This window comes from Galeopterus variegatus, unplaced genomic scaffold, assembly GCF_000696425.1.
Source record: "Galeopterus variegatus unplaced genomic scaffold, G_variegatus-3.0.2 Scaffold1254, whole genome shotgun sequence".
In the NCBI taxonomy this organism is placed as follows: Eukaryota; Metazoa; Chordata; class Mammalia; order Dermoptera; family Cynocephalidae; genus Galeopterus; species Galeopterus variegatus.
The window spans coordinates 255,835-263,313 of record NW_007727365.1 but is presented as its reverse complement, the minus strand read 5'-3'; positions in this window follow the sequence as shown (position 1 = coordinate 263,313).

Here is a 7,479-nt window from a genome sequence, read left to right as displayed (position 1 = left end):
GGCGGACCAGCCTCGCTCGCTCCCTCCCTCCCTCGGAATGGCGGTGGAGGCGGTGGAGGAGGCGGTGGAGGCGGCGGCGACTGCAGCACCTCCTTCCTGGGGTCGCCGCTCCCGCGCGCGCGCCCTCCCTACCGCGCGTGCGTGGCGCGGGGACCGTTGCAGGGGGATAACGGCCCCCGAGCGCACGCCGCAAGAAAATAACCAGCGCGGGGCAGAGGAGAGAAGCGAGAGCGCCTGCGCGCTCCAGGGACTCACTGCTGCCGCCACCGCGGCCTCGGGATGGGAACGGGTGCGGACGATGTAGTGCGCGTGCGCCCCACAAAATGCCACTACTGCGGCGGCTGCGGCGCGAGACGGAGCGCGAGGCAATCCGCGGACGGGCAGGAGGGGAGTGGGCAAATGCGCGTGCGCGGGAGGGGCTGCCAGCCGGCGCGGCTGCCAGGGCAAAGCGGAGGGAGTGGCCCGCGAAAGGTGCGCGCGTCCTTGCGGCGCACCAAAAGCAGCCGATACCCAGCCTCGCGCTGGCCCTTGGAGAGAGCAGGAGGAGATGGCATGGCCCAGCTTTGGGGGCGGAGCGAAGGGCGCGATCCCGCTCGCGCGGGACCTGGTCAGCCAATAGGAGGCTAGGGGAGGTGGGTTGGCCGCGCGAGGCGCAGCCCCTGGGATAACGGAGGAGGAGAGAAGGCGCGACGTAACGTGGGGCAGTGGGATGGGGCTGAAAAGAAGGGAGCGTACCCAGTGATGGAGCTGATTGGGGGACACGAGGAGGCGTGGCTCGCCTCACCCCAATCCGAGCCTCACAATTCGTCCAACCGGAAGAAGAGGCGGGGCTGGAGAGCGCGTGCTCTTTCCCTGGGCAGTGGGAAATAATCCGCAGGCAACGGCGCGCGTGGATAACACTTGCTCTTGACCCGGTGATCCTTGATGCCCGGGAGGGGAAGGAAGGCTCCGTCCTGCGTGCAGCCCTGGCCTCCAAGTCAATGTTGTGTAGATGACTGCAAATCAGTGTCTTTTGGGGCTCCTAGAGGAGAAATATGAGTGATGGGAGAGGGCGCCGCTGTAACCCTTGATTCCTCTGAGCTGAGGAAGGGCTCCTCTGAGACTCCTCCGGAAGTACTCATGGAAGATAAGCTTTCTGGGCGCCGATTCAATGTTTGTGGAATGCATGAAGAAAGACTATGTTTCCTTTTGCGTTTTGCATTTATTTCCTAAGTCTCTTCATCAGTAAAATGTGGTAACGATAGTGCCTCCCTCATTAGAGTTCTGTGAGATTAAATTAGTTATATTTGTAAAGCGCTGAAAATCGTGCCTTGCACATGGTAATCGCTCTATAAGTGTTGATAAATAAAATTAAATAGGCTCAAGTTTTTTAAATCCCATTAAATAAAGCTTTTCTGATTAAAAGTGTTTCCATTAGGGCCGGCCTGTGGCTCACTCGGGAGAGTGCGGTGCTGATAACACTCAAGGCCACGGGTTCGGATCCCTGTATAGGGATGGCCGGTTAGCTCACTGGGTGAGCGTGGTGCTGACAACACCAAGGCAAGGGTTAAGATCCCCTTACCAGTCATCTTTTTTTTTTTAAGTGTTTCCATTGACCTTTTTAAACTTAGCACTTTTACTGCATGAAATCTGATTTTTAGATGTTAGTGACTATGTTTAACTTTTTTAAAAGCACCGGGGGCTCTCACTGCAAACCCTGGTTTGTAAGTGATTTTGAGATCACTTGAGGGAACACCTGAAAGAACGGTAGTGCGGCGGGAAGAATACTGGATACCCATACCTCAAATTAATATCTTTATAACACTTGTGCAGTGTCCCAGGTCCTCCCAATCTTGGGAAATTTATGAACTGGCAGCACCTATAGAAGAGAGAAAACTGGGCTCACTCTTGACCCAGGTCTCCCCCTTTTGGAGCCTGGCAACTCTGCCTTCAAGTCTCAGCTTGAAGTCCCTTCCTCAAAGTGGTCTCCCAAATTTGGTCTGACCTCTCATTCTTTAATAAAAATGAGCACTTTGTGCCAGGCAACATTCTAAAGAACTTCAGACATATTAACTCAATCTTCACAACAGCCTTATGAGTAGGTTATATGACACAGAGAGGTTACATAGTTGGTAAGTAGCAGATTTGAGATTTAAACCCAGACAATTGATATCAGGTGACTACACAACTATTACTTCATTGCACTCCCATCAGGTTTGAAGTTCTGTGTTAGTGTCACCATTTTATGTGTGAACTCTGAAAGGAGGGAATCTGGATAGTTCCACAATCTGGCAAATGGCCCACAATAAATAATTGTTAATGAATAAATGAATAATGCAACACTAAACGAGGGATGGTAGGCACTGGGGGCATGGTAGCCAAAAAGACAAAGTCGGGCCGGCCCTGTGGCTCACTCGGGAGAGTGCGGTGCTGATAACACCAAGGCCCCGGGTTCGGATCCCACATAGGGATGGCCGGTTCGCTCACTGGCTGAGCGTGGTGCTGACAACACCAAGTCAAGGGTTAAGATCCCCTTACCGGTCATCTTTTAAAAAAAAAAAAAAAACAACAAAAAGACAAAGTCTTTGACCACTAACTTCTTATCCTTCTTTCATGTGCTAGCTCAGATGTCCCCTCTTCCAAGAGGCCCTCCCTGACTGAACAGGCTGGGTCAAGTGCCCCTTCTAGGCTCACACAGCTCCTTTAGATCCCCCATCCAAGCTCTGACCACTCTGGGTCACCCCTGTTTGATGATAGGTATTTTTGGCAGGACCAAAGTTTGTAGGGCAGGACCAGAGTTCGCTCAGTCACCGTCGATGTCCCTAGCACAGACCCAGGCACAAGGCAGGAGTTTGAACAGGCAGTGTTTTGTTGTATGAACGGAACCATCAAAAAGGGCATCTCACGGCCCGGTGGCGCACTGCTACAGTGCGCCGCCTGGGGGCGCGGCGGCGCTCCCCCCAAGGGTTCAGATCCCACATACAGACCGGTTCCCGCTCACTGGCTGAGCGAGGTGCGGGTGCAGCACTGAGGGTTGTGATCCCGTTGCCGGTCCCAGTCTGGTACGGGCGCGACACTGAGGGTTGCGATCCGTTGCCGGACACGAAAAAAGACAAAAAAAAAAAAAAAAAAAAAAAAAAAGAAGGGCATCTCAGCTCTGCAATTCTTTCCAGTGCGCAAGAGGGCAGACGGTAGCTGAGCAAGCCAATCACAGGAAGCAGGCTTCCCTGGGGGCAGCCAGCGCGCACACTCAGCTAGCCTCCACTCCAGAATAAACAAACAACTGAGTAAACCATTAATCAACACGGGGTTGGCCGGTTAGCTCAGTTGGTAGAGCACAGTGCTGACAACACCAAGGTCAAGGATTTGGATCCCTGTGCCGGCCAGTTGCCAAGAAACAAAACAAAACAAAACAATTAGCCAACAGAGAGAAATCCCGACTGTCGCTGGCTTGGGTCGCGGTGAAGATTTCCCAAGCACCGCCCTAGGGTCCCAAATGGCTGGAGTTCACACCAACAGGAGAGGATGGGTGGGTGCCGAACGGGGCGCAGGGTTCTGGACCTGCATCGGAGAGAGGCACAGGCAGAAAAATCCACGGAAGAGTTTTGCAAAGAGACGGGGAGTGCTTGGGCACCTTTTCTCTCCATTCCTGAGAGTCTGAAAGAATCAGAGAGAGGGTGCGGACCAGGTCTGCGCTTGACCAAGGAGTGGGTGAACCCACAGCGCCGCCTACACACCGAACTGAGGAAGCTGCAGCCAGCGGATGCTGCGGGGACGTCAGAGAGCGGAGGACTCTTCCACCATTGGCTGGAAGGGCAGCCAATCGCGAGGCAGGGATGCTCGGATGCACCGCGTAATCCCAGAGCCTGGCTCCGCACGAGACATGTGATGAAAGGATGCGTCATAAACCTCTCTATTTTTATAAAGTTTAAGGATTGAAATATAACATCCGTACCGAGAAGTGCACAAATCACAAGTGCACAGCTCAATGAATATGCACAAAGAGCACATCCCTGTAACCAGCAGCTACGTGAACAGCATGCCCAATCTCTCAGAAGCCCCGGTGCCTCCTTCCAGTCACTCCCCCTAGCCCTCCAAGGGAACCGGTATCCTAACTTCTAGGACTGTAGATTAGTTTTGCCTGTTTTTGTACTTTATATAAATGGAATCGTACAGTAAGTACTCTTGCGCCTAGCTGCTTCTTTTGACCAACATTGTGAGATCCATCCGCATTTACTGTGTTTAGATTGTTCATTCTCATTGTTGTGTAGCATTCCACTGTGTGGATGAACCACGATGTGTTTATCCATTCTACTGTAGGCGAGCCTCTAGGTAGTTTCTACATTTTGCCTATTTAAAAAAATAATTTTTATTTAGCATTAATAACTACATTTTTTTTTTTTTTGGTAGCCAGCAGTAATGGGATCCGAGCCCTTGACCTTGGTGTTAAAACACCATGCTCCAAATAATTGGGCTAACCGGCCAGCTCCATTTTGGCTGTTATGAGTAGTCCTGCTGTGAAGTCTAGAACATGACTTTTGGGCAACATATGTACACATTTCTGCTAAATATGTACCTAAGAATGAAATGCTGGTCATAGGATGTTCTGGTGTTCACTTTCCACAAGAGATTTTCCAAAGAGTATGTATGAATCAATTCACAGTCCATGAGTCATGTGTTACACTTCTCTTTGTGTAAGGAGACGCGGGAAAAAAAACCAGGATTACTCAAAGCACCATGAATGCAATGAGAAGCCCAAAGGGACTGCACCTCAGCAACTCCTCTGTTAGGAGGAGAAAACTGGGTACAGCCCCAATTCAAAGTTAGCTTCTGTTTTTTATTGTAAAGACAAGGAAGTTTCACAAGAAAAATCAGTTTGATTCAATCATTTCAAAAAGGACACAAAGGGCCGGCCCGGTGGCGCACTGGATAGTGTGCCGCTTGGGAAGCGCGGCGGCGCTCCCGCCCGAGGGTTCGGATCCCACATACAGACCGGTTCCCGCTCACTGGCTGAGCGAGGCGCGGGAGCAACACCGAGGGTTGCTATCCCGTTGCCGGTCCCTGGTCCGGTACGGGGGCGACACTGAGGGTTGCGATCCGTTGCCGGACACGAAAAAAGACAAAAAAAAAAAAAAAAAGACAAAAAGGACACAAAGACATGGACAATGTGACAGAAGTTATCTATGGCTAAGTATAGCTTAAACCATGGAAACTAGTAACATCATTAAAATTGACAATGTGACATTCCAAAGTACAATTTGTGAAAAGCTAAGTTGGTCAAACTGTGATCATTATCTAAAATATAATCTCTTCTCAAATGATTTAAACAAAAGTTACATTCTTATGATGAAATCTAAGTATAATTGTCTCTAAAGTTTACACCAACAGACAGCTTCCCCTTAGCAAACATTTTTTCACATTTTTCCCTACAGCAATTCTTTAAAATCTCTTAACAGGATCGGTATGACAACAACCTGTTAGCTCTGAAATCATTGAAGTATACAATCCCATACCTAAGCAGTGATTAGAGTTGATTAGATGGGCTGTTGCCGGGCTAGCTGTGGGCTATTGCCCCCTGGCCAGAGACTTTTGCCTCATACATGCATTACCTAAAAGCCCTATTCTAAAAATCAAATGAGAGTGCCGGCCCGTGGCTCACCCGGGGGAGTGCGGTGCTGATAACACCAAGGCCACGGGTTTGGATCCTTTTAAAAATAATAATAATAAAATTTAAAAACATAAATAAAAACCAAATGAGAATCAACATATACTTAATTAGAATTGATTAAATGGGCTTTTGCCGCACTAACTATGGGCTTTTGCCCCATGGCCAGAGACTTTTGCTTCATACATGCATTACCTAAAAACTCTATCCTAAAAATGAAATGCAAATCAAGATTTCTAACCCCCTACAGTCATGTATGAGAATTTCACCTATTCTGCATCTCCCCAAATACTTGGAATTGTCCATCTTTTAATTTTGCCCTTTCTAATGGCTGTGTGGAGTTATCCCACTGTAGTTTTAATTTGCCTTTCCCAAATGGTAAATGAGGTTAACCATCTTTTATATATATATTAGCCATTTTAATAGCATTTTTGTGAAGTACATGCTCAAATCTTTTGCTCATTTTTTTGTTGTGTTTATATATTCTTCTCTGTTTTTTGATTTTTTCTATTTTTTCTTTTTATGTTTAATTTTTTAATTATACAATAATATGTGAATGTTTTGCCCTTGCAAAACTTTTAAATACTCCATATAAGATGCAATCTTCTTGGACAACCCAAACGCATCCCACTTGCCTCTCCAGAAATGTGTTTTCTTCTGGCCCTCTCTATAAACTTACACACATGCAGTATAGCATAGTAGTTAGAGCCGTGGACTCTGGAGCCAGAATGCCTGAGGTTGAATCTCAGTTCCACCACTTTCAAGCTGTGTGACCTTGGGCAAGTTACTCAACTTCTCTGTACCTCAATTTCTTCATCTATGAAATGGGGTTTGTAATATTAGTGCCTACCTTGCAGGGTTGTTTTCAGGTTTCAGTCAGTGAATTGCTTAGAAAAATGCATAGTAAGCACTGTATTGGCAATTGCTACTTCTGAGTTGTGAAGATGCTTTTTCAAACCATAAATCATACAAGTTTGTATTGTATTAACATATAAACAACAAAGTTTACCATTTTATCCGGTTTTTGAAATAATTTTTTTCTTTTTTTTGGCTGCTGGCTGATAGGGGGATCTGAACCCATGACCATGAGTGTTATAAGGCTGTGCTCTAACCACCTGAGCTAACTGGCCAGCCCCTGTTTTGATCACTTTTAAGCACATAATTCTGTGGCATTAAGCACAGTCACAATGCTTTGCAACCATCATAAGTATCCATTTTTAGAACTTTTTCATTATTCTAAGCAGAAAAAATGTCCCATGCTATGGTTTAAATGTTTTTGTCCCCTCCGAAACTCATGTTGAAATTTAATACCCAATGCAACAGTGTTACGAGGTGGGGCTTAATGAGAAGTGTTTAGGTCCTGAGGGCCCTGCTCTCATAAATGGATTAATGCTGCTATAAAAAGGGTTTGAGGCGTGGGTTTAATCTCTTCTACCTTGTGAGGAACAGCATTCCTCTCCTTAAGAGAATGCAGCATTTAAGATACCATCTTGGAAGTGGAATCCAGGGCCTTACCAGACACCAAAACCTTCCAGCACCTTGATCTTGGACTTCCAGCCACCAAACCTGTCAGATGTATGCTCTGTTCTTTATAAATTACCCAGTCTCAGATATTCTGTTATAGCAGCTCAAAACAGACTAAGACAACCTATTAAAACAATAACTCACCATTTTGCCTCACTGCCCGCCAGCCTTTGGCATGATTTTTGCTACTTTCTGTCTCTGTGAAATTGCATGTTCTAGGTACCTCACAGAAGTAGAATCATGCAATATTTGTCTTTTTGTGTCTTACTTATTTCTTTTTTCTTTTTTTTTTTTTTTTAAAGATGACCGGG